Genomic DNA, 26,872 nt, shown 5'->3' on the forward strand with positions numbered 1-26,872 from the left:
AGTTTATTGGCACTAACAGTTATTTTTGTGGACATCTCTAGTGGTTTCTACATACACAATTATTTTTAGAAACATTTTAACAGTATTCCATAAACAAATCCTCTCTTGTTTGTTCACGGGTCTTCTTCTCCCTCACCCTCCCCTCAGGTCCCTTGGGCTTCCTTCCAGCACTCATTGGCGCTTTCTTTGTGTCTATTCATGCCAACCTCTCATTTCAGCAGCTTTGATATTTTCTCATAACCTCGGGGCAAAGCCCTCACTCTTTAGTGGAGCTCAGAAAGTTCTTCAAGATCTGACCCAGTTCTGGAAACTCGAGACTACTGTAGGTTTTCAGCATCGTTTGCTCATCACAGGATCTTTTTTTTTTTTTTTATTGCACATCACTCCTTTATTATACTGATCTGGAAAGAGACTTAGTTATTACGCCCAAACGAGCTCTGAACCCACACGGTAGGGTCAAGCAGCTGGAACATGATTCAGACAGTGAAAGACAAAAACTCGGACATGATCCAGGGGTACTTCACCTCTACAAAACAAGGCCAAGGGATCCGAACACAGCAAGTGGTACAAGGAGTTTATCCCACTGATATGAGGAACGGCTTATTTTCTGGTGACCACACAGGACTGTTTCAACTGTCACTTAGCAACCACAGAGTTGCTTTTGTGTGCTGATAATATGTATATATACTTTTTTTTTTGTAAAAGTAAATGTAACATAGACTTGACAAGATTGATCCCAACTTTCTAGGGCCAGCAGCTCCTTTAGGGTCAGAGAGAAAGTAGGGTTAAAATCACCATGAGGTTACTTCCACTCTCCACTGGAATGACTATGCCCCCAGTTACCTAACTGCAGGAAGAGTGCAGGACAGGTTCCAGGGCCAAAACTGGACTGCAGCTTCTCCTCATTGGTCATACCACAGCAGAGTTCCTCCCTGACTTCTTCCTAAGCAGACCCTTAGTAAACAAAGACCTAAGAAAAACTATAGTTACTATCTCTCAACTCTCTTGGTACAGGGAGCTGTCCCTGGATGTGGTCCGAGAACCTGCACCCCCAGAGGCGTTATTCTGACTAGATTCTATGAAGGGAGTGGGTGCAGGGGATAAAATACTACAATGAAAAAGGGAGCCACAGGCCCCCATCTGCAGCTACAACTTAAACTTAAAATCCTAAAGACATAGTCAGTGTGGCAGGTGCTGGGGAGGGTGCAGGAGGCAGGAACAGGCAGGGAGGGTGTCGGGGTAGGAGTCTGCCTCCTCGCCTGCACTTCTTCACCTTGCCCTGAGCAGCCACAGCTTCCATGGCTTTGCGCACGGTCTCCTCGTCTTCCAGGAACTGCATGGGCTTGATGGGGTTCAAGTTCTTGTCCAGTTCATAGATGATGGGGATGCCCATGGGCAGGTTCAGCTCCATGATGGCCTCTTCTGAGAGATGCTTAACGATGCCCCGAAGGCTGTTGCCATGGGCCGCAATCAAGACCCTTTTCCCCTCTTTGATCTGGGGGACAATTTCTTCATTCCAGAAGGGCAGTGCTCTGGCAATAGTATCCTTCAGGCTCTCACAGGAGGGGAGCTGGTTTTCAGTAAGGTCTGCGTACCTGCGATCCTTGCTGATGTTGCTATAGAAGGGGTGATCAGGCTCCATGGGAGGCGGTGGGACATCGTAAGATCGTAAGATCGTCTCCAGATCTTTACCTGGGCCTCACCATGCTTAGCAGCAGTTTCTGCTTTGTTGAGACCTGTTAGACCGCCATAGTGTCCCTCATTGAGGTGCCAAGTCCTGACCATTGGCAACCACATCTGGTCAACGGCACCCAGGACTGTCCAGAGGGTCCGGATTGCTCACTTCTCCACAGAGGTGAAGCAGATGTCAAATTCATAGCCAGCATCTCGCAACGCCTGCCCGCCGCGCTTCGCCTCCTCGTGGCCCGCCGGGCTCAGGTCGGCGTCATACCAGCCGCTGAAGCGGTTCTCCAGGTTCCAGGCGCTTTTGCCATGCCGGCCCAGCACCAGCTTGTAGGCAGCCATGGCGACGGGCAGAGGATGCAGCAGCAACTCATCACAGGATCTTTGGACTGCTCCCGGACTAGTGTGCTCTGTCTCCCTACCTCTATAACTGGTCCTCAATGCCAGAATGCGTTGGCAGAGCTAGTTTAGGAGATCGCACTCTTATGGTCCTTGGGGACCCCGTATTCACCCAATACAATTTTCACACTTTTTTCCCTGCCTTATACATCTCCCAAAATAGACCTTGTTTTTGCATGAAGGGGGATGTAGGCTTCCTGTTATTGCTTTCTTAATTTTTTAGTGTAATAATGTGCTCCAAACAGGTCCTGAGGTAGGATACATGATAGGAAGATTTGTAGAAGGTTTTTTTTTTTTGTAGACTTTTTTTTTTTTTGTAGGAAAAGGAGCAAAACTAGGTAGAAATCAAGGGAGCTGGAGAAGAGAAGATTTGCCCTTGTTATTCATTAAAAAGAGTCACCAACCAGGCAGCATATAGAAGCTGATATGAGGCCTCCAACACATATCCAGTATAGTACTGCCTGGTCTGGCCTCAGTGAGAGAAGATGTGTCTAACCCTTGATAGACTTGAGGCCACAGAGAGTAGGGAGGCTTGGCAGCGTGGGGGACATCCTTTTGAAGGAGGTGGAATGGGATGAGAAACTGTGGGATAATGGACCAGTGCGGGGTGGCAGGTAACAACTGGAATATGAAAAATTAAAAGTAATACAGAAAAACAATGTCAATTTTAACAGTTTCATATATTCCACTCAGCAAAACCCATTGCTTGAGAGTAATCTTTATTGAAAATTGACCATGTTTTTTTTTTTTTTTTCTATTGGTCAGCTAGGATGGAGTCAAAATATGGTAAGAACCATCATTTTCTTGCACATTGGTTAGGATGAGACAGAATGGGGAGGAACAAAGGACCGAGAGGCTGCAATATACAGAGAGCACACGGGACAGAGCGAGAAAAGTAGGGGCAGGCCAAAGGGTGTGAGGGGAAGAGAATATGAGAGTGATTTGTCAGTGTCTGTGTTGAAGGCTGTCACATGTCTGGGCCTGGTTCACCCACCATAGAAGACGAGGCACTCTTTCCTATGCTCCAAGATCTTCTCAAGGGGAGAAACTTCTGGGGAGGTTAGATGCCTCCTGTACGGGCACATCACTCATAGTGGGGAGGTTAGATGTCTCCTGTACGGGCACATCACTCATAGTGGGGAGGTTAGATGTCTCCTGTATAGGCACATCACTCATAGTGGGGATCAGAGCTTCAGGGTGGGACACCCTGCTGCACTGTGGCTCAGTGAGCTGCTCCTGCTGGATGAGCACGGTGCTGGCACTTTGAATGACTGTCTTATTGCTTTATCAGGGATGTTGGAAGATGGCAGCCCATGAGGGATGGAGTGTGTGGACCCTCATGGTTGTGTACCTCTGTAACAGAGTTATATCAGTTCCCAAAGCCCTTAAGGATAGGGATTTGATGTCTAGTTAGACATTGAAGCAACTACCTTTAAAAAAGATTCATTTCACTTTTAGTTATGTGTATGTGTGTATGTATGTGCGTATAGGCACCAGCATCTGCAGAGGCCAGAGGCTTTAGGTGTCCTGGAGTGGAGCTTACAGGAAATTGTGAAACACCAATGTGGGGTCTTGGAATAGGACTATGACCATCTTGAAGTGCAAGAGCAATATTTGCTGCTGACAATGGAGCCATCTCTTCAGCCCCATTAAGGAAACTTTCTAAAAATTCTTTTTAAGAGCTAAGATAGACCTGGACAGTGATGGTGCTCGCCTTTAATCCCAGCACTTGAGAGGCAGAGGCAGGTGGATTTCTGAGTTCGAGGCCAGCCTGGTCTACAAAGTGAGTTTCAGGACAGCCAGGGCTATTCAGAGAAACCCTGTCTCAACTCCCCCCCCCAAAAAAAAAAGAGTTAAAATTATTTTGAACTTTTTTTCAAAATTTTATTAGATATTTTCTTCATTTACATTTCAAATGCTATCCTGAAAGTCCCCTATGCCCTCCCCAACCCTGCTCCCCTACCCACCCACTCCTACTTCTTGGCTCTGGTGTTCCCCTGTACTGGGGCATATAAAGTTTGCAAGACCCAGGGACCTCTCTTCCTAATGATGGCCGACTAGGCCATCTTCTGCTACATGTGCAAGTAGAGACACGAGCTCTGGGGGTACTTGTTAGTACATATTGTTGTTCCACCTATAGGGTTGCAGACCCCTTCAGCTCCTTTGGTACTTTCTCTAGCTCCTCTATTGGGGGGCCCTGTGTTCCATCCAATAGATGACTGTGAGTACCCACTTATGTATTTGCCAGGCACTGACATAGCCTCACACAAGACAGTTATATTAGGGTCCTTTCAGCAAAATCTTGCTGGCATATGCAATAGTGTCTGGGTTTGGTGGCTGATTATGGGATGGATCCCCGGGTGGGGTAGTCTCTGGATGGTCCATCTTTTCATCTTAGCTCCAAACTTTGTCTCTGTAACTCCTTCCATGGGTATTTTGTTCCCTATTCTAAGGAGGAGTGAAATATCTACACGTTGGTCTTCCTTTTGATTTTCTTGTGTTTTGCAAATTCTATCTTGGGTATTCTAAGTTTCTGGGCTAATGTCCACTTATCAGTGAGTGCATATCAAGTGATTTCTTTTGTGACTGGGTTACCTCACTGACTGGTGTGAGGTGGAATCTCAGGGTTGTTTTGATTTCCCTGGTGATTAAGGATGTTGATGAACATTTTTTCAAGTGCTTCTCAGCCATTTGGAATTCCTCAGTTGAGAATTGTTTGTTTAGCTCTGTACCCCATTTTTAATAGGGTTATTTGAATTATTTTGAACCCTCACCCTCTCCCTTCCTTTCCCTCTTTTACACACAACACACACACACACACACACACACACACACACACACATACACACACACCCTTTTAAAGCCAGGGCATCATGTAGCCCAGGCCATACTTGAATTTACTATGTAGCTAAAGATGGCCTTGAATTTAAGATCCTCTTGCCCTTGCTTCAAAAGTGCTGGGACCATAAGGGATGCTCCATTATGCAGTTTATACAGTGCTAAGGCTAGAACTCAGGGCTTTGTGCATGCTAGGAAATCAGTCTACCATCTAAGCTGTATCAAGCCCTTATCGTTAACTTTGTAAAGTCAAGTACAAAGTATCTTCTGTTTCCCTGCTTTGTACATCAGGCTGTGTTCAGAGCTTTGAGAGGAAGAGTTCATGAGACATGCCTTGGCTGAGTTTTATAGATTGTTGATGGATATATTTTCTCACAAGAAGTTTAGCTACAGCATTGCCAGAACTATATTCTTAGGACCAAAAGGGATGCAATAGATCTGTGAGCTGGTTAATATTTCTTGTCAACTTGACAAGGCCTAGAATCATTAGGAGCCCACTTCTGGGCATGTTTCTGAGGGATTATCTAGATCTAGATTAAGTTATTTGACATGGGTAGATCTTAACCTTTGGTGACACTATCCCATGGAACAGAGTCCCGGACTGAATGCAAAGCAGCAAAATCATGAACACCATTCTCTCCTACTCTCTGCTTTCTCACTGTGGCTCATATGAGCAGCTGCCTCAGACTCTTGCTGCCATGCCTTCTGCTCATCCCTTTGAACTGGAAGTTGAAACAAGCTCTCCATCCTTATGTCAGTTACTTTTTTTTTGTCATAGCAATGTGAAAAGTAATACAGGACTCAAGGAAAATTTATTGAATAAAACAAACACTAATATGTGTATTAAAAGATACAGTGAAAACTGTGAGAATAAATATAACTTAGCTCCAGAATATGTTGCCTGGAATTTAAAGCCCAAGAAAATTAAAAAAAAATGAAAAAGAATAAATGGACACCCAAGTGTGGGTGCTAATATGGAAACATAGGCAGGAGGATTATAATTTAGAGGCTCGCTGAAACTACAGATAGAATGCAGGCCAACCAGAGATAGAGAGTGAGAGATTGGGTGAGTTGACTTCAAAACAAAATTAAACTACTCCCATGCATTCCTCAAACCCCAAAGAACATGATAGATACTGCTATCATCAGTGAAGAATCTAAAGGGTTATCAGAGCCTTTTGATAAGGTCTGAGGATACATATAGTTCCAAAATTCATGTTAGAAACCCTAAGCTTCATGGTATTTGGAGATAGGGCCTTTGGTCACGTTATTAGCTCACAAGCCTGGAACTCTCATGATTGGGATTAGTTAAGGGGATTATTTACCCTTGTAAAATAAGCCCGAAGGAGTGTGATCAGATAGCTCAGTGGGCAAATGTGATTGTTGCCAAGGCTAACAACCAAAGTTTGATTCCTATCACCCACCCACATAGTGGAAGGTGAGAATCCACCCAGCAAGTTATTACCTTACTAGCATTATCACACACACACACACACACACACACACACACACACACACACACACACACAGAGAGGGGGGGGGAAGCTGGGAAAGTCATTCAGTATGTGAGGACACAATGAGAAGACATCATTTGCAAGTTAGAGTGTGACCTTGTATAAGGCACAGGGTCTAAAACACCTTAATATTAGACCTCCTAACCACCATAATTATAGACCACTTATAAGACAACTAATTTATGATATTTGTTGTATCAACTTTAAGTGGCTAAAATATTCTTTTCTGGAGATCAACCTAGAGGCAGTCAAAGATGGACAGGTGTCATGGAGTAGAAAGGAGTACTTGAGATGTGAGTAGAACCTGAGGAAACCATGGTGGTATGGATAGATGCTGAGAAGGTAGCCAAAAGAAGTGTCTAGAGTGGAAGAAACTGGTTCAGAGTGTGGAACTTGGAGTGAGAGGTTTCCATCAGGAAGCTCAGCTCCAGACCTCCATCAGTGTCCACTTGATACATGCTGGTAGGTGGGGAAGTAGGCAGTGAGAAGCTGTTTGGTGGTGGAGAAGAGTCAGGTAGAATGGTGGACATGCTTCCTCCCAGGGTTTGCTGGTTTCCAGACCTTTCCCTTTCTGAGAGTCTTCTTGTTGCTCTCCTTTCAATACTTAAGTAGTAGAGGTCATGTCTATTCTTCCATAACTGTGTAGGTAAACATCAGTGAGGGAACTGCTTTGGGTTTCATATAAGGAGAAAGACAGAACGCTGTGCACAAAGATCATTTTTTCTTTACTAGCAAGCAGTGAGAAATCAGGAGCATCTCAAGGAGGATTAGCATACAACTTGATTTTTGCATAGAGAATTCAGACAAACTGCTTTTGCAGATTTAAATAATCCCAGGATGAAAGGTACTGTATAAATGCAAAGTGTTATTATTATTACCCAGTGGCAAAGAAGGGCATTTCAAAGAGTGTTTCAGTACAATACAATTTTATTTTGCACAGAGAGTTCAAGGGAGAAAGCTTTATTTTATAGACTTAAATAATATCGTAATGGAGCTACAGTAAAATAAATAATACAGATATGGTGTTAAAATAAATAATACAGTTAGGAGGCTTAAATAAATAATGGTGGAGAGAGAAGAGAAATTAAGAGTCCTGGGAGAAGGCAGGGGGAGATGCAATTTTGAATTATAAGTGGTAGAGGATTGAGGTCTACAGGGTCCTAAAATATTCACGATGCATCTACATTGACCACAAAAAGAGGCACAGGAGAGGACAGTTCACAACCAGGGGCTTAGATAGCAGAGTTAAAATTTGTTTTGGTGGTCACATGGTTTCCCACACTGTTATAATGGGTCTAAAGATGTATCAAAGCTTCTGGTGAAGGACCCAAGGGTGGCTTACCTACTGTGTGCAAAGTCTTAGGTTTGATTCCCAGCACTACAAACTAAAACTTTACCTTACAAATTAAAACATAATGACAGTCACCATGCTTTAGCCTTTACAGACAACAATGCCTCTTCTCTCTTTTAACCTTTGTTCCATAATCTGTCCCTATTTATTTTCCTACTGCACTTCAAAAGCGATCCCACTTTCACTGTTTCCATAGCAGTGACCACAGAACAAACTGTCTGATTCACAGTGCTGATGGTTAATTAACCAACTCAAAGTGCATGTGCATGCATGTTAGTGTGTGTATATGAAAGCCATTGGTCAACCTTGGATGATGTTCCTCCAGACACCATCCACATTTTTTTTTGAGACAGAGTCTCTCACTTTTACCTGGAACTCAGCAGTTTGGTTAGATGGGCTGAAGAGCAAGTCCCAGGGATCCACCTGTCCCTACTTCCCCAGTGCTGGGATTGCAAATGTATGCACCACAATGCCTGGTTTTATTTTTATTTTTATTTGTGTGTATTTTTTTGTAACATAGTTTTTGGGTATCAGACTCTGGTGTTTGTGTTGTCAAGACAAGGATTGTATTTTATTAGTCTATCTCCTCAGCTCTTCTGTTTCTTTTAGAGGCTAGATTTTTCTCTTTCTCTAGGGGCAGTATCACAACACTCCAGGATAACTAAACCTCCTCTTCTGCTGTGAATGTGAGCCAGGCGATTGCGTAAACTTGGGTGTCTGAGGATTAGAATGAGTTGGGTTCCACTGGGAAGAAGCAGCCAATTAGTAGCCCTAGCTTACGAATTTGTGCTGGGGATGAGACCTATAAGGGCCAGGCTCGTGGATCTGAGTGAGTTGGAATCAAAGGGTTGAGGTTCATGGGGTCTGAGATCCGAAGCCCAGGTGGACAGGGTGGCTTTTGGCATCTTCTGCACTGTGGGAGGAGGGACTAAGTTATAAAGCTGAAAAGTGGGATATGTTTGCAGCCATCCCTGGAGAACATAGAGGCTCCCAAGGGTCCATGGGCTTGGCAGGCATTGTCAATATTCGCAGGCACTGCTAATATGTCTGTTCTTGAATACAGTGTAGGGCTGAAGATGAGGAACTAGTGCTCAATATGGTGAATGTTAACACAAGCCAGAGACACTCATATACTCTACCCTAGTCCAAAAACTGGCTGGAGGAACTTCTTTAGCTCTTGGGACAATATTTTGATTGACATTACCAATTTCCTGACGGATATTTTAGCCAGAGGTCTACTTCTTACTCTATATCCAGATAAAATGTTGGCAAAGAACCGCATCTTTGTTTTGAGATGTTAAAATAGTATTTTTGTTAATTTTATAGCTTCATAACGATATATATATATATATTGATCATATTCATCACCCTCTCTTCTAATTCCTCTTAGATTTCTGCCTACTCACACAACTCATGTTTGCTCCCCCCTCTTTTTCTCTCTCCAGTCTTTCTTAAAACCTCTAACTCAACTTTTATTGCACAAATATTCTGGGAAGCTGGACCTGCATTGTTGACCTGCCAGGGTCATACTCTTATGGAAAACTGACCCTCTTCCTCCCAGCAATTACCAAATGCCAATAGTTCCTCTGTTAAGGGTGGGGATTCATGTTCACCTTTCCCACTCCATGCTAGAATCCAGTTTGGCTTGAGCTTGCACAGATCTTGTGCATACTCTCACAGTTGCTGTGAGTTTATGCTTGTAACTGCTGTGCTCTATTCAGAAAATGCTGTTTCCTGGTAGTCGTTCACTACCTCTAACTTTTACAGTTTTATGCCCCCTCTACTGCAATTATCCTCAAGTGTTGAGGGGAGGAGCATGATAAAAAAAGATGTCCTATTTACGGCTGATCATGTCCCCATTTTTCTGCATATTGACCAGTTGTGCGTCTCTGTGTTAACTGCCATCTAACATATGAAGCAGCTTCTCTTATGATGGTTGAGAGATGCACTAATCTATGGGTATAGCCAAAAGTCATTAGGAGTCATTTTAATTCTATAACTTCTTAGCAGAATCCTAATAGTACATTGTCCCTAAGAAAGGAGCTATAACGTATTTGTACATAGGTTTTTGGCTTTAATAATGGTATTAGGTATGAGTTCCATGTCATAAAGTGGGCTTTGAATTCAATCAATACAGGATTTTTTCATTGCTTCTTTGACATTCATACTACTATTACATCAGTGAGTACAACTTGTTAGGTCACTCATTATTTTAGCTTATAGCACTCACAAATGGGTAAGAATGATTGTGGCTTTTCTCTTCCAGTAGTGTTCTTAGCACATAGCCCACTGTTGTAACCAAGAGTAATGGCGATAGTCTGTAGTATTTGGGACCTCACAGACCACAACTGAAAAAAATAGTTGACCCATTTCTGATACTGAAACTTTTGTTTGTTAGCATGACTAATTGGAGAGGTTTTTGTACACTTTTTTTGGAATTTGATTGTAGGTTTCTTGAATGTGAACTTTGAAGATGAGAATGTTGATGTTTGGACAGGGCTGATAAACTTGGTGGAGCATAGCCATTAGCTAGACATGAACCAGTGTGATCTTTGTGTCCTTTACTTTACAAAACCATGGCCTGGTGCTGACTGGAGAATGTGGATTTGAAGTGAGGCAAAAAAAAAAATTGTGGTTAGGGGAAGAATGTGAACAATTGTGGGAGCACCCTAGTTTTCTGTCTAAATGATGCAATGACACCTTTTATTGCAAGTTTCGTCTTGGCTCTTGGCATTGTATGTATTGGACAGCTCCACAGAGAGAGAATCCAGCAAACTTTGGGGTCATTGTTTTCCCAAAGTCAAGAGGAGGTGCCAGATGTACTGTTATGTACTGTGGAAGGGAAAAGGAAAAAAAAAACAAAAAAAAACCAAAACCAAACAACTAAGAAGCAAAATAGAAAGGCTGGGAAAATATAAATAAAAAGGAGTGCAAAGTTTTATTGTCAACTGCTGCTGTCACCTCCTGGAACTACAGTCATATCTAAGAAATATGTGACATACTAATAGGAAGTAATTTACCCAAGGATGTTTTTGTGTCTGGAATTGCCTTCTCTGCTTGGCTGCGGGAACTTTGTGAGTGTATATGCATGAGAGCTAGCTTGGTGCTTCAGAAACTTCCCAATTTGTGCACAATGTGACTTTTATAAGGCCATTAAACTCATCCTGGGGAAAGTGCGCTAGGAAGCAATGATACACAGGATCTCAAGGAGCCTGTGAACACAGACAGAGATGGCAAAATGATGACCGCACGCTCGTGGCTAAAGTGACTTTGAGAGCTGTAGCTGTTCCAGGCACCCACCTGCCAAATGAGGTTTTTCTCTTTTCTTTCTGCCCTTTGTGTGTCTATTGAGGCCTGGGTGGACCTTTACCAGTGCCATCTCTGGTCTAGGAGACACTGTTGTTTCTTCCAGCTGTGATAGGGTAGACACTCTGAGAGCAGAGGGTAGGACCCATGCATATGTCCTGGAGCCTGAGACTCAGCTCTCAGCTTGAAAACATCTAAAGAGCCATGGTGACCCCAGGACACTGGTAACGAATCTCTATAGCCATTACATTAAGTCCTAGTTCACAGACAGGAGAAGCATGGGAGGGGGTGGAGCTTAACACTTGGTGAAACAGTAGAGGCCACAAAGACAAGAGAACAAAGCAAAAGGAGTTGAAAAGAGGAAAAAGAAGATATGAAGGGAGTGACAGGAAAGAGAAACAAAGAACCTGGAACAGGAGAAAGAAAGGCAGAAGGGGCAAGCAAGCAAGAGGGGGGTCTTGGGTAGAGAGACCAAGAAGGCAGGGCATGGAGGATGTTGGAAGGCTAAGCCTAGAGTCCTCTTATAAGCTTTCTCCCTTCAAGGGCCTTTGATTGTTCATCCCCTAAACACACACAAGACAATCAGAACATTGAAGGTACCAATGAACTCATAGCAACCAGGGCCAGATAGGGGGATGGCCAGGACTGGCTTTGCCCTCGAGGAAAGCAGACATCAGATGGCTTTGTTGAGCATGATTGTAAGTTCTCACAATGAGTGGTGTGTTAGGCCTTTTCCCTACTGGGCTGAGAAACTGAAGGCTGAGATTTTGCTTTCTCTGTGACTTGAGCTAAGAATCCCTGTATGTGGAGACTCCTGGAGTAGTGGGGACTTACCTCTTTAGTCCTGTCATTCAACTGATACCAGAAAAGGGACCTTTGGTCCTTAGTGGGTGGTGGCTACATAGAAAAAAAAGTAAGGAAGGGGATTATGGGGCCTTTAATTTGAGTTCTGGCCTGTATATATCTCCTGTGTCCTAGCTTGGGAAAAAAGAAATGAGCCCTTTATCAATTTTTAATAAATTGAAATGACAAATAATCCATTTAATAAATTATTAACTGAGAAAATTACTGAAAACTGAAATATCAAACAATCGTGAGCAAATGCTCGAAGCAGCGTGTTTATTAATAACTCACCCTGCTGTGGGAGAGTTGCTGATGCCATGCATCTCACACAACCGCTGGCTGACCCCATCCAGGCCCAGGGTGCTGAAAACCTCAAGCTGGACCTCCATAGGGGCATATTCTGTGCAGTTGTGTGTGTGTGTGTGTATGTGTGTGTGTGTGTGTGTGTGTGTGTGCATGTGCTGGTTCAAAGGCAAATATTTGAACCTGCAGCTGGCAGATTATGGGCAGCTATTGGATAGGAGGTACCTATGTGGACATAGAACCTTGGCCGACCCCAAGACGTTTCTAGATTCCTCTGTGTAGTGCTGGAAGAGGGCCAAAGATATTTTTACCTACAAGGCTTAGTTCTTTAAATTAAGACCCATGTTCTCAGGTTAAATTACCTATGCGTGTTTGAAAGAGGTTGGGGTTACTTACTCCTCAATCATTGCAATTGAAAACATTATAAGCTGAAAATATCTTTAATACATTTAACCTATGGAGTGCCTTAGCATTAGAGCCAGCAGCCAGTTATTCTGAGATGCCATATTGTATTTATGCAATGTGATGCCCAGGAATCAAGTTGTCTTGATTATCATCCTTGTTATCATCCCTGTTTTACAAAAGAAAGAGAAGTCCCAAAGGTCAAAAGACGGGCTGTGTTTTCTTGGGTTCATGGGGCTGGCTTGAACCTGTGGCCTGCCTCTCTGCTTAGTACTGCTAGGAAGATGTTTTCTGCATACTGTGAGCTGAGAAGGAGATCTAAATTCATTTCTATGAATGCTTACAGCTTCTGCAGCACTATAAAAGTAGAACTGTGGTAAGTTGACCTGTCATAAGCTGGGAGTTATCTGGACAGAGGGATAGTGCTGACGTAATTGGTGACAATTACGACTGGCAGAACCACTGCCCACGGGAGGCCTGTTGGTTTACAAGCAATTGGTCTGGAATGTGAGAAGAGGGAAAGGATGGAGGAAGGTCCAGCCTGGGGAGGCTGAGTGCTGTGGCCAGCTTCTGTTAAGGTTGATGGCCCCAGACTGTCAGACCAGTTCCAAGTGGACACAGTTTTGTCAGGATCTCCTTTTGCCTTCTCAGAACTCTTACATGTGGTCACAGAGACTTGTGTGACTGAGGTGCTAACAGGAAGTGGCTGAGGAGGTACCTCAGTATTTGGGGGGACACAGACATATCTTCATTACCCCTGTATGTGACAACAGGTACTGGCACCCCAAATGCTTCATTTTCTAAAAGCAACCCCACCCTGCCTGCATTCTTTCCTGGATATGGAAGCCTGGAAACACTTCTTCCATTTCAGCCCTGATGTGGGACTTGGGGAAGTCAGGTCAGCTGACCTCCTTGTGTCCTAGTTTCTTTATCTGTAAAATGGGGATAATAATAAACAGGGTAATTTGATGACTGGGATTGAAACAGTCTCATTATATAAATACAATATGGCACTTTGGGATGCCAGGCTGTATGCTCGAAGTTGGTGCTGCAATGGGTATTTTTAGGAAGGAAGAATGGGGGGAGCAATGGGTGGTTTATAAATGTTTGTTACATTAAAAAATGTGCGAGTTTCAATTGTGCAGAGCAGAGTATCATTTGTTTCTAGAAAAATTCACTGCTGTGGAAATGAATTGGTTTGCGCTGAATATGCGATGGTTCAGAGAAAGGGATATTAACCCAATTTGCATTTCTTTGAACTGAAATAAATTATTGCCATGTTTGCATTAGTTGGGTCAACTGGATGTGATTGGGCAGGCTGCCTGTGGGGAGGGCTGGCTTTGGGCTTGGAGGTTTGTGGCAGGGTCAATGTGTGCAGATTGGCAAGCACCTTCCAAACTTGATTATTAACCTTGGAGCAACTGTAGATCTTTTGGGGTCTGATGACAGCAGTATAGCATACTCAATCTGTACAAATGAATTTTGTGCAATTCTCAGCAGAGCTCATCATGGTCCGGGGGCTAAATCCCAACCCAAGGAAGGCAATGGCCACAATTTGATGTCTAGTGGTTACATCACAGCCCAGATAGGATTGAGCCCAATTGCTAAGGAGACGCTCAGCTGCACTCAGCCTGGTTGATGGTGACATGAACCAGTTACAGCTAGAGAAGTAGGGCGCTGTAAATAGAGATCGTGTTGTGGGGGTGTAGGTGAGTATTAGAAAGGTTATGTCAAGGGTAAAGCTATGTTAGGGATGTACAATGGTTTTTGTCAGCTAGTTGGGTGCAACCAACTTCAGTGATTCAAGTCTCTGCTTACTGATGGGGCGGGAAAGGCCAGGGACAGAGACTATCATCCCATCTCCCACCACCGAGGGCACTGAAACCTTTGCTAATTACCAAGCACAGAGTCTTACTTAGCAAGGTCCCCTTTTGAACACACTTTATTGGAAAGAGGCAAACACGGGAAAAGAAGATGAGAGGCAGAGACTTAATTTAAAAAAATAACTCCAGGGAAAGTCCCTTTTGTATCATTTCTCTTAAAACCCATTCACAGTGTTGCAGCAATTTCAGGTAAAACCCAATTCCCTTAATTCAGCACACAGCTCAGTGCACCCCACTGGACTAATGCCACAGAGGTTTTGGTATTTCCATATATGTTATGTTTCTCACTCTAAACTCCATGGCTTTGAAGACTTTTTCTCCTTCTTTCCTTATTGATGTCAGGTCTTTTAGGTAATTTCCTCTGGGCTAGACAAGGCTCCAGCCACTGTGATAGCACCTATTATGTTGTTTTAACTAGGAGAAGAGACTGGTGCTGACAGGCTGCCTATGGACTCCTCAGGACTGAGCCTCAAATGATACAGATGGCTCTGTATCCGGCCAGTCGGGAGAGACTTGGAAAAGGCATCTTCAATGTGTGCCTTCACACAGGAAAATGACCATGAAGGAAATGGGCTAGTCTCAGTGTTCGGCCTGCCACCCAATTCATTGATTACCCCTATCACACAAAACGTGGCTTGTGTTTCATAAGCTGCTGTCACCTGTAAGGGGAGCTCTCACTGTCTGACTGATGGACTTTTTTGTTGTTGTTGTTGTTGTTTTGAAGGAGAAAACAAATTAATGCACATAAAAATCATGGCCTCGTACTCATAAAGGGTCCCGTGATTTTAGCTGTTATCATTCTTCCAAAGGGGGTTGAGAGTGACCAAGTCCAGTCCTGTCCTGTAAGTAAATAATGATTCTCCTCTGTAAATAGTATGCGTAGTGACAACCATCCAGTGCTGCCAAGCACAATCGCCAGCACAGGAGGGGGCTGGTGGAGCCTTAAGAAAATGAGCCAGATTTTGGGGGTCCCATCAGGGCCCCATTAAGGCTGTCAGTGTTGTAGGCTTTTGGGTTGGGTCTGGGAAATGGTAGTGAGGCAGGGAAGGAAGAAACGGCCAGCAGAGCGTGTGCCAATGTCTAGCTAGGCTTTACTTAAGTTAGGGGATGGGAGCCATGCTGCGTAAATGGGATGATGAATGTGTGAGTGGCCGGGAAACTGCACAGCACTGTTCAAATGAGGAGCGTTATTGCACTCATCTATTTCTCTTCTTTGTGCTCCCAGGGATCTTTAATAAGAGTTTCTTTGGAAACTCCTCGCTTGGCTTTCGATTAACTAAGGGGAAAGGCTGTGTGCAGTGGGTGAGTTGGGAGGCCTCCATGCCCTGAGCATAGCAGAGGTTCTGGCTGGGAGAAAGGGACTTGCTGGCCATCAGATCTGGGGTGAGGAAATGCATCTAACTGCCATGTGCAGATAGAATCCCTCTGATGTGAGATGATTCCAAGCTTCAGGGGTCACCCTATCACTGCTCAAAATGTTCTTCAGGGACAGGGTGGCCCCTTCAGAGGAGGAAAAAATATGTGGCTAGAAATGAGTGGAATATCATAGGAACTGCCCTTAATTCCCAAGTCTATGCATCAAAGTTAAGATCTGGGTTGGTCCAGGACAGTACAAGTCATTTCCAGTTGCTTTACCCATGGACAAAGGGCTGCTACGGAAAGCAGTGACTCCTGACCCCTAACACCAGTGATTATCCCCATAAGCTGATTCATTAGATCAATTGGCTTTTGTCTGTGCCTGGCATGCTCTGGCTCTCCTTCCTCACCCCATAGTCATGACAACAAGTCTAATAAATAGGTATTTGAAGATGTGAGGTCCAGCTTCCGTACAAGGCAGCTAGCATGGCAGAGAGGTCAAAGCACCAGGTCAATTCCCAGGCAAATATCCCTTAATTTGAAGCTGAACTCAACCTGATTGTGTGTATATTTTTTTCTAGGGCAAAGGTGACTCACCTGAGAGAATGAGTCTTAACCACTAAGATTTCCACTAAGGTATGAGGCTGAAACCTTGGACCTCTGAATGGCTAAACACCAGGACATTGTACATAACCTCTAAGGCAAGTTATCTGTATTACAGACTCTTCAAATAACTCACTGGTGATTATTAATAAGCAATAATACTTAGTGTGAAGCAAGGATCATGGTGTTTCATCACTGGTCTATAACTAATAGCGGGCACATTTTTTGTTACATAGAAAAGGCTAATACAATCTGCTCACTGAATGAATATGAGGGAACCATCCTATGCCAATTTCTAAGCTCTTATGAAGATAAAAAACAAACAGGTTCTATGTTCAATTATCAGTTGATTCCATGTGGTTAGCTAAGTCCTCTTATTTTTCCATACAGATAAATATGAATTGGAGAGTGTTACTGTCAAATCTTAGTGGTTAGAAAGTTCTCTGAACCAAAGATGGGCAGGAAAAACTCAAATTCATTGTCATTAAACTAGAAGAGTCAGATGTTAAAGTCTCAGTGTCTGAGCCACCTGTTTTGTCTAAGATTTACTGTGTTTACAGAAAGCCTTCATTCATTCATTCATTCCATACCAGCCTTTGGCCCTTTTCAAAGATAATTTAGAAATTATACTTAGAAGTGAAACAGGAAGAGACAGACCTAACCCATTGTCAAACGGCTTTAGAAGTGAAACAGGAAGAGACAGACCTAACCCATTGTCAAACGGCTTAGACTTTAAGGACTGGCAAAATTACCTGTGAAAATTCTGGCATGATGGATGTCCCCCCCCTTTTTAAAATCTTAGACCAAATAAAATTCCAAGGGCACATCCCAGGGTAGGAAGGAGACCAAGCTTTAGCAATGACATAGGTGTTCTGATTACAACTAGTGCACAGACGCTCCTGCAGCCCAGAGGGTATTGTTGACATGACACTTTGAAGTCATGATGGTTTCTTAAGGTGCCTCCACATCACTCTCTATATCTTGTGTCTTTCCCGTCCAAATCAGAGCGCAGAGGGACACCGTCATTGTTCACAAGGGACAATGTGACTATAGGCTGTGAATTTTAGTCTGTTTATACTGTCAGAAGCCTGGAAACCAAGGTGGTGACTTCAGATGGAGATGAGAAGAGAGACAGGACACAGGGTCTATAGTCAGAAGGCTGCCCAGTGTAGGACCCTGCAGCAGTTCTCTGACAGGTCAGAAGGGGTGCACTCTAACCTGATTTGTTCATAGGATCATTCACTTGTTATTTATACATTAGTTGTTTGGAAAGCATCAAGAAGGTGCAAGGCTCTGCAGATACACAGTGCACCAGACAGCCATGCCTTCTACCTCATGGAACTGAGACGAGTAAGGGAGAGAGAGAGAGAGAGAGAGAGAGAGAGAGAGAGAGAGAGAGAGAGAGAGAGAGAGAGAGAGAGAGAGAGAGAGAGAGAATATGTAAATCAACAGATAGCTAATATTTGTACAGATTTTAGTATGTGTTGAGAAATGAATGGACTACAGTTACAGCTGAGATTGACAGTCATACCAGAGAGCTGTGAGCTGTTCGCCACACTGTTTTACCACCACCAACTGCCGTCCTAAATTAGAAGAAGTGACCTTCCATTCTCTGTGACACACTGGCCAATCATACCTACTAGCGTCTGCTCCAGAACTCCCTCCTATAATTTCTCCATGCTGTCCTACCTCTCTCACTGTGAGTGTGGATTTTAGCATTTGGCTGTATCACAGAGCTTGTAAGTGAATCAGTTGGAGGGCCAGAGTGGTTAACTGCCCCTTTCTATCTACCCAGCAGATGGAGGCTCCAAATCTCACCTCCTCAAATCTCCCTCAATGTCTCATCCACCCTGGCTTCTCTGATATCCCCTGAGCAGGCTGCCGCGGTTCCTTCCCTTTCTCTTGAAATGTCTCTTTATATAGTCAGGGCTTCAATTAACATCTCTCTGTAAAACGACTGTATTAGGCAAAAGTTTGTGTGGGATCCAATAAAACGTCAGATGATATTGAGCATACGTCAGGCAAAGCCTGCAGCCCAGTAAGTTATTATGTATAAATGCTACAACTTTATTTTGAGGAGAATACATGTGTACTATCAAGCTGTTTTATGGATACGCAGCGTGATTGATTACGGCGTGTGGATCTGTCGCAACAAGATAAACTCAGATAGAATAATCTGTGGATATTTAGGCTTCAGCAATTTATTATCCAAACACAACTCTAGAAATGAGAATTCTTCCCATTTCAGCCATTTCTCTTGTCCCCTCCCCAATAAAAACTACTTCCAGAGTGCTGATTTTTGATGCCAGTTGTTTTCTTGCTTGGGTCATTCTTCTGGTCACTCATAGAAGGCCATGTTTGCATGAAAGCATCATCATCATCATCAAGTGGAAGCTGGCCAGAAGTGGGCAGGTGTGTGTGTGTGTGTGTGTGTGTGTGTGTGTGTGTAGAGGACGAGAGCTGAGTGGTGGGGGCAGGGTAGAGCTGCTGTTGCTGAGTTAGAGCAGTTGCTGTTTTAAGTTAGCAAACAAACAAGCATGAAAAGCATCACCACATATAATAAATAAATAAATCTAAAAAAAAAAAAAGAAAGAAAAGCATCACCACAATTTGTTTAGTGCATGACATAGTTTGGTTAAAAATGGATTACATCAAGGAACAAAATGTTTTGTAGATCAGCCCCAAGCAACTTGTTGCTAAAAAATGACTGTATGGAATCCATCAGCAACTTTTCAGAGAATCATTTGTCTGTGAAGCCAAGAGTTGCTTGAATGAATCAATCAAGCTGCAGCTCCCATCTCGTCCCTCAAGCCATCACTGAGTAACTGGGGACACAGTGACCTTCTCTGGCCTTCTAAGTGTTGGGGCCTTTCCTTTGATGAGTCACTCCTGTCTCTGCTTTGATTTCTGCTCTGAATTATATACCTCTCTCCCTGATGATTACAACTCTTATAATACATATGGAGAGAAACCAAGGGTGAGAGGAAGGGAACAGGGGATCTAGAAAGAGGACCTATGTGCTGGCATCTTGGCTTTGCCTTTTGCTGCTTCCAGGACCTACCTACTCGTGTAAGCATTCCACCACCTGAAAAGCAGAGATCATAGTGTCCACCCTAACCACCTTGCACCCTGGTTACTGCAAGATAAACAGGAACCAGGTTACAAACTGAGCAATTCTAGTTAAGAAATAGTTATACAGCCACTATTGATTTAGGTACACATACACTTCTCCCCTTTTTATTTTCCTGATCCATAACTTGACCTCAACTGCTTATATTATCAGAAAGTCTAATTCTGCACTTCATACCGCATATATATTTGAAGGAAAATACATATTCCTTCAAATGATGGATAACCACTCCTTGGGGCATGATGTTCTCTGTATGTGGTTCACAAAGCCTAAGGTAGCTGTGAACCTTTGCCTAAAACAGCAGCTCTTAACCTGTGAGTTGCAATCCCTTTGGGGATGGCATATCAGATCATCCTGCATATAAGATATTTATATTACAAATCATAACAGTAGAAAAATTGCAGTTTTAGAGTAGCAATGAAATAAACTACAACATGAGGAAATGTATTAAAGGGTCACAGCATTCGGAGGGTTAAGACCTGGCCTAGAGACCTTATACAAAATTTTTTTGGGTCTAGATCCCTCCTACTAGGCTTTTTTAGCCTTGGCTCCTCTTACACTCATGCTTATACTATGGGTGACTATTTCCCAGAACTTTTCTTCGAGACATCCTCTTGGAATTCCTTAGGTCCTGAGACTGAGTCCATATCACTAATTTACACTAAAATCCCTTACATCCATAATAGTTTTGTTCTCACTATAGAACTTTAGGGTGTCTTGGGTACAATGACATCATGTCTGTGTCTTATTAAGAAATCAAAAATAACATCACCTCACAGGGTTGTTGCAAAATTTTGATGAGATGTTAGATGTAAGGTTTTCCTTAGAAGAGTATGTGGTATAGATTTAGCTCTCTGGAGGCCTCAATAGCTGATTTCTACTTTGGTTGAGGGTTTCAGGTGATGGGTACTGATTTGTGTGCTTTCCCAAGAAGAGATATGTAATGTAGGGATTAGGATTTAGGTTGTTTCTCCCTTAAAATGGTCCTGGACTTCTAACATAACCAATACAATTTAGTGAGTTGAACTTACTGATTTAAACAAGGGAAGAACATATTATTTATCCAATACCAGTGGTGAATCCTGAAAACATACATACCAGCAACATTATATAGACTGACCAAATTATATTTAGGTGTCTGTCTATCTATCTATCTATCTATCTATCTATCTATCTATCTATCTATCTATCTATCTATCTATCTATCTGTCTATCTATCTATTCACACACATGCACACACACAGACACATACATATGTGTATGTACGTGTGCACTTACCCCCTCTCACACACACTCATATATATAGACACATGCATGCAGCAACAATGAAAACAAGACCATTTTCAAACAAGATTTGAAAGTAAACAAGGAGAGAGGAAAGAAAATATTTTAATTTTTATTAAAATCTCAAAAATACAAAAGAAAAAATGATAAAAAATTAAAAGCAAAGGGAGGTTTGCATCAATTTTTGTTGAATAACAAATTGCTACAAAAATATTGTGGCTTAAAATGACTACCACTTATTTTAGTATTCGATTGTTTCATCTCACTGATCAGTTCAGTTAGTCTCTTAGCTATCCTCGAATGTTTGATCAGCTGGTAAATGTCCTGATGGCTTGTTGACCTAAGGTAAGCATACACATATAGTCATTGGCAGTTCATTAGCGGACCTTAGTGTTTCTTCAGGAGACTCAATGTTCTGCAGACTAGTTTGGCATTACCCATCATGCTATCATGGTTTCAAAGTTGTAGCCTCAGAGGCTATAAGGCTTGCTGAGGGACAGTCATGGAACTTTTAAAGTTTCTCTGTCAACTTTATCACTTGATTGGAGATGCTTTGCTGCTGTCTGTGATTAACTACAGCTCAGAGTCACAGGTCGATCTGATCTTCAGTCCAATTGACTCTTTCTTAGTGTTCCCACTGACATTCTGAGAGATATCTCTGCCTCACGTTTCTCTCTTACACTTTTCACTTTTAGTTTATTATATACTAACTGCCCCAGGTACATTAGTCTATAAAAATACAGCCACACAGTATTCAAAGGGGCATTCAAAATGGAGTAAAAGTGCTTTGGTAGTTTATAGCAGGGACTTTAAACTTGTCTAGAGAAAATACAAAGGTCCCCTAGAGTAATCAAAGTTCAGACTAAGTATTTTTATTTGTTGATTGATTTATTTTGTAGTACTGGGGATTGAACAAAGGGTCTTGTGCATGCTAGGCAAGAACTTTACCACTGAGACATATCCCCAGGCCAAGGTTGAATCAATGAAAAATGTTCCACAGTTTCACAGGGGTGGAATGGAATACAAGTGTAAAAATGGAAGTTACAGAAGAACATCCCCAACAGTTCTCTAGGCTATACAGTAGGAACTCCAAGACTCTCAAAAGTGCTCTTATATTTAGGCAAAAGACAGACCACAATACTAACGGCTCTGTCTTGATTTCCACATGGAACCAGATCATCAACGAGACTGCTCTCAGTGAGTTCACTGTGGAAAGTGTTTCCAGGATTAAGCACGCCTCCTTTTTATGTCTCCGATTCTACCTCCCTGGTGAGATGCTCTTCACCTGCCTCCTCCTCTGACTCCAATCTATCAAAGTAAAGATCTTCAGGATCAATGGGTGAGCAGCCAAGGCATGTTTCGACTTGCATCTCTATGTGCTTTTTACGTGCCTGGGTGATGCTTATGTTTGTTTGCCAGTGTGATAGGATCTAGAACCTATGACCATGTGTTTGTGGGGGATTTCTAGGTAGCATTATGTGAACTGGAAAGACCTTTAAATGTGATTCCTTGGGGTGGAATCTTGGATTGAATAAAATGGAAAAGATAAGACAAACACCAGAATTTTTTAAATTTATTGTCTCCTCTTCCTCCTCCTCTTTCCCCTCCTCTCCTCCCTCTCTTCTCCATCTCCCTCTCCTTCATCTTGCTCCTCTTCTTTTTGTTTGAGATAGGATTTCTTTGTATAGCCCAGGGTTTCCTGACTTACTCTGTAGACCGGGATGGCCTCAAACTCAGGGATCCACCTGCCTTTGACTCTGGAGTGCTTGAATTTGTTGATTGTGTGCATTACCACTGCTTGGCTTGTTTTTGCTTCTTGAGAGCAGAGCAGCTGCCCTTGCTCTGCTACTCTGGTTTCCTCACCATAATGGTCTACACCTTCAAACTGAGCCCAGATATATTTCGCCTTTCTTAAGTGTCTTTCTTTTTTCAGGTAACAAATACAACCCATATGGCAAGTGATGTTACTTCACACAACTGGTGTGGGACAAACTTTATCATTTGTGTTTTGTGTAACATGTCAGGTCAGATTTTATTACCCAGAGGTCATAAAGTAAAATAGGAGAGACACAGAAAGACAAAAGCTGCAAACTCTTTAAACCTGGGGTCTAAAATGCCAAACTGGGAGGCAGAGAATACAATGGTGCGTTTCAGGAGCTTGGATGAAGGACATAGGAAAATGCTGATGAGCGGAATAGGCATGAGTAAGATCAAAGGATCTAAAACATATGGTGACTGTGCTTTGTAAAAACATGTTGTGTATCCAAAATGTCCTATGAGAACATTTAAATGTTCTCACCATACATATACAAAAGAGTGATGAGACAATGGATGCATTAATTGAATTAGTACTGATAATCACTTTACAATGTATGTATATGCTTATGAGTACACACACACACACACACGCACAGATGTACATCTACATTTTTTAAAATTTTGTAATTATATTTAGGGACAGAAAACTTAGTGTACATTTAACCCAATTTAGTGGCAAGTTCTTTAGCCTTTGCTTTTTCCAGCTTGGTAATGTGAGCCACAGACTTAGGACCCAGGACGTTGCCTCCCCAGTGGCAAAGGATCTTGTCATATCTGTCATTATAATTGGTCCTAATAGCTTTCACCAGCTTAGCCAGAGCACCCTTGTCTTCCGAGTTAACCTGTGTGAAGGCAACAGTGGTGCATGTCTTCCTGTGGACCAGGTGCCCCAGCCTGGCCTTTCCCTTGATGATGCAGTAGTGTACCCCCATCTTTTGACACAGGGCAGGCAGGAAAACCACCAGCTCAATGGGGTCTACATCCTGGGCAATCACCACCAGCTGAGCCTCCTTGTTCTCTCTCTTAGTTGGAACGTCGCCTTTGCCAGCAGCTTTCTTCTCAGCACGGGCCAGTAGACTTTGCTTCTTCTCTTGCTTTGTCTCTGGCCTGTATTTGTGGGCAAGCTTAAGCAGCTGAGTAGCTGTCTGCCTGTCCAGAACCTGGGTGAATTGGTTAATGGCAGGAGGAACATTGAGCCACTTGTAGAGGATGACTCTTTGCCGCTGCAGCCTGATGTAGTGGGGCCACTTGACACGTTAAATCTCTTTTGGGCTGGATGTCCTGTCCAATGCCAAAGTTCTTGGGCCTCTTCTCGAACAGAGGGTTGACCACCTTCTTGGTCTCCTGCTTCTTGACTATGGTGGGGGTCGGGGCCACCTTCTTCCCCTTGGCCTTCTTTCCTTTGGGCATCTTGCTCCGTTGCTGGAGAGACATGTACATATTAAATCACAACATTGCTTACTTGAAGTGTTAGCAATTTTTATTTGCCAGTTGGACGTCAATACAGTTTTTGGGGAAAATATAGCTTTATGGAGTTTCATTGGATACTCTTTTCCTTTCTTTTCAGATAGAGCTTTGTTACTAAGAGGTACAAGAAAGCAAAGATCAATGACTGTGATTCTGAAATCCTTGCCCCTTGGACTTTGTTTAAATTAGAAATGTGTTTCATGCAGCATGCCTGAGCCCCTGCTGGCTGCAATTCCCAGATGTGAATCTGGGTTATTGCCACAAACCTGAAGCCAACATTGGTTTCCACCTCTGAGTGTTGCATGGTCCTTTGCCTTCCAAGCATTCTCAAGCTCACCCCTGATTGGTTTCTTATAAAACTATCCAGTAGATAGAGAGATGTTTTTATTTAGAAGTAAGATTTCCCAGGTGCTGAGAAGTCTGCTTAGACTAGAGTCTCCACCTCATGAGGAGTTGGGGCACAAATACAGCTAGGTTTTAGACTTTTCAGAGCAGAGTTTCATTGTGAAATACAGAATAACAATCTCTGGCTTTTCAGCAAAATATGCCATTCAACTCTCTTGCACCTAAACCCCAATTCTTGTCCAATCAGAACCAAAGTATACTTGAGACTTTGTCTCTGATTTTTCTTCCCCATCATGGCATGATGTCTAGTTAGTCCTTCTAGCCATGTAAATCTTTTTTTCTTAGATATTTTCTTTATTTACATTTCAAATGCTATCCTGAAAGTTCCCTATACCCTCCCCCAGCCCTGCTCCCCTACCCACACACTCCCACTTCTTGGCCCTGGCATCCCCCTGTACTGGGGTATATAAAGATTGCAAGACCAAGGGGCCTCTCTTCCCAATGATGGCCAACTAGGCCATCTTCTGCTACATATGCAGCTAGAGTCAAGAGCTCTGGGGGGTACTGGTTAGTTCATATTGTTGTTCCACCTATAGGGTTGCAGACCCCTTCAGCTCCTTGGGTACTTTCTCTAGCTCCTCCATTGGGGGCCCTGTGTTCCATCCAATAGCTGACTGTGAGCATCCACTTCTGTGTTTGCCAGGCACTAGCATAGCCTCACAAGAGACAGCTATATCAGGGTCCTTTCAGCAAAATCTTGCTGGCATATGCACTAATGTCTGCGGTGGCTGATTATGGGATATACCATGGTATTGAGAGATAGAGAACACATGGCTATTTTGGATCAAAGATTGCTATTTAATAAAGACTATATTCTGGGGATGGGGTGGAAAATGACTCCTCATGCCATGTCTTATTTTTACCAAGGTAATGCTCATGCACTGCTCAGCTGACAGACTTGTGGAAGGCAGCGGGAGCTCCCAGGAATGAGGAAGCCTGGGTTAGAATATTTGATAAGGTGCCAAAGATTAGATTTTTGTATTGTTGAGGGCAGGGTATAGACAAACCATTGAGAATGCCAGAAAGTGACTTTAATAAACTACAAAGAGGAACTTTCTATCCTTTTGAAGTGACCCAGAGAAGACTGTCTCCTCTTCAGAGACCATCTAGCAATTCGTGGGAGCTGCCAGTCCCCCAACAAGGAGCAAGAACTGAAAAGAGGCATTTTCCTTAAAAAGAAAGCCCATCAATTTTTCTTTATTAGGCCCAGCCATTGGTCCTAATTTTAGATTCTAGAATGGCAGCAAATAAAGCTAATCACTCTTGCACATTTTACAAGAGGGGCCTGGAAATGAATTTCTAATTGGTGGAAATTCAGGCATGTTTATGAAGTGGAATAAATTTCAGGCCAGTGGGAGATATTTTGGGACAGTATATTTCTTTTTAGTTCACACTTTTCTCGTTCCATAAAGCTGACCAGCTACCCTCCTGGTTGGACAAATGCTTGGAAAATTCATCTTAACTTTCAATCGCTGAAGTTGCTTCTGGTGGCAAGGAAGTAGAATAAGTAGGGCTTTTAAAATGTCGTCTGAGTCTTTAAAAAAGGCACTTTCTCCTTCAAATTCAGACCATGAATGAAATTGTGTGTGTGTGTGTGTGTGTGTATGATCCATTAAGGGAATGTCTATGCTGGATGGCACAGAGCCAGGAAGAGGTTCTTAAATAATTCCTGTGCCTCCATATGCAGCTCAAGCTGGCCTCAAATTTTTTGTCACCACCACTCTACCTCAGCATGCCTAGTGCTTTAGTGCAGGTATGTTCTCCACAAACCTGGCTTCGAGGACACAGGCTTCCTTATAGTGAATAAATTACCTCTGCTTTCTTCTATTGCCATGGAAAGCTCTCTGTTATACAAGTTTGTAGCATTTCCATCTTTCTGCCTATGAAAATAATTCACAAATATGAATTTTTAAAATATTTTTTTCTAAGAGCTAGAAATTATCCAGATTGAAATTTTGCCCAGTTTCCTGTGTATGTACCACCTAGTCTTCCTTACAGTCTCTGGCAGAGGGATAGAGGTCCTGTATACTGAGTCAAGCCCATCAGAGGTGGAACAATGTGGGTTCATCTTCTTAGCTTAACCCCCTTTTGTATTTCATTTGTGCTGGCTCTCCTTGGGCGTTCTGCCTCTGTTCTGTTCTGGGGTCTCCCAAGCTTCACTCCTTTAGTGGGTGTCGTTTCCCTGGGTTTCTGCTTTACTTGTGTACTTTGAGGAAGACTTCTTTCTGTAGATTTCTCTGGAACTCTGTGCAGGCGAGATTTTAGAACCCTTGTTAACCTAAATGTC

General features: G+C 42.9%; 1 long non-coding RNA gene and 1 pseudogene across 2 annotated transcripts in view; one reads left to right on the forward strand and one right to left on the reverse strand.

The window, feature by feature from the left end:
- LOC115029844 (uncharacterized) overlaps window positions 1–26,872 on the forward strand; it is a 143,735-nt gene that overhangs the window by 13,272 nt on the left and 103,591 nt on the right. For both annotated transcript variants that reach the window (XR_015046033.1, XR_003835399.2), the window contains exons 2-3: window positions 16,460–16,579; window positions 22,071–22,234. This is a non-coding gene — a long non-coding RNA (uncharacterized LOC115029844). The remainder of the gene's footprint in view (window positions 1–16,459; window positions 16,580–22,070; window positions 22,235–26,872) is intronic.
- LOC110284964 (phosphoglycerate mutase 1 pseudogene) lies at window positions 724–2,038 on the reverse strand (annotated as a pseudogene).

Source organism: Mus caroli, unplaced genomic scaffold (genome assembly GCF_978045245.1).
Source record: "Mus caroli unplaced genomic scaffold, Mus_caroli_1 scaffold_19, whole genome shotgun sequence".
Classification (NCBI taxonomy): domain Eukaryota; kingdom Metazoa; phylum Chordata; class Mammalia; order Rodentia; family Muridae; genus Mus; species Mus caroli.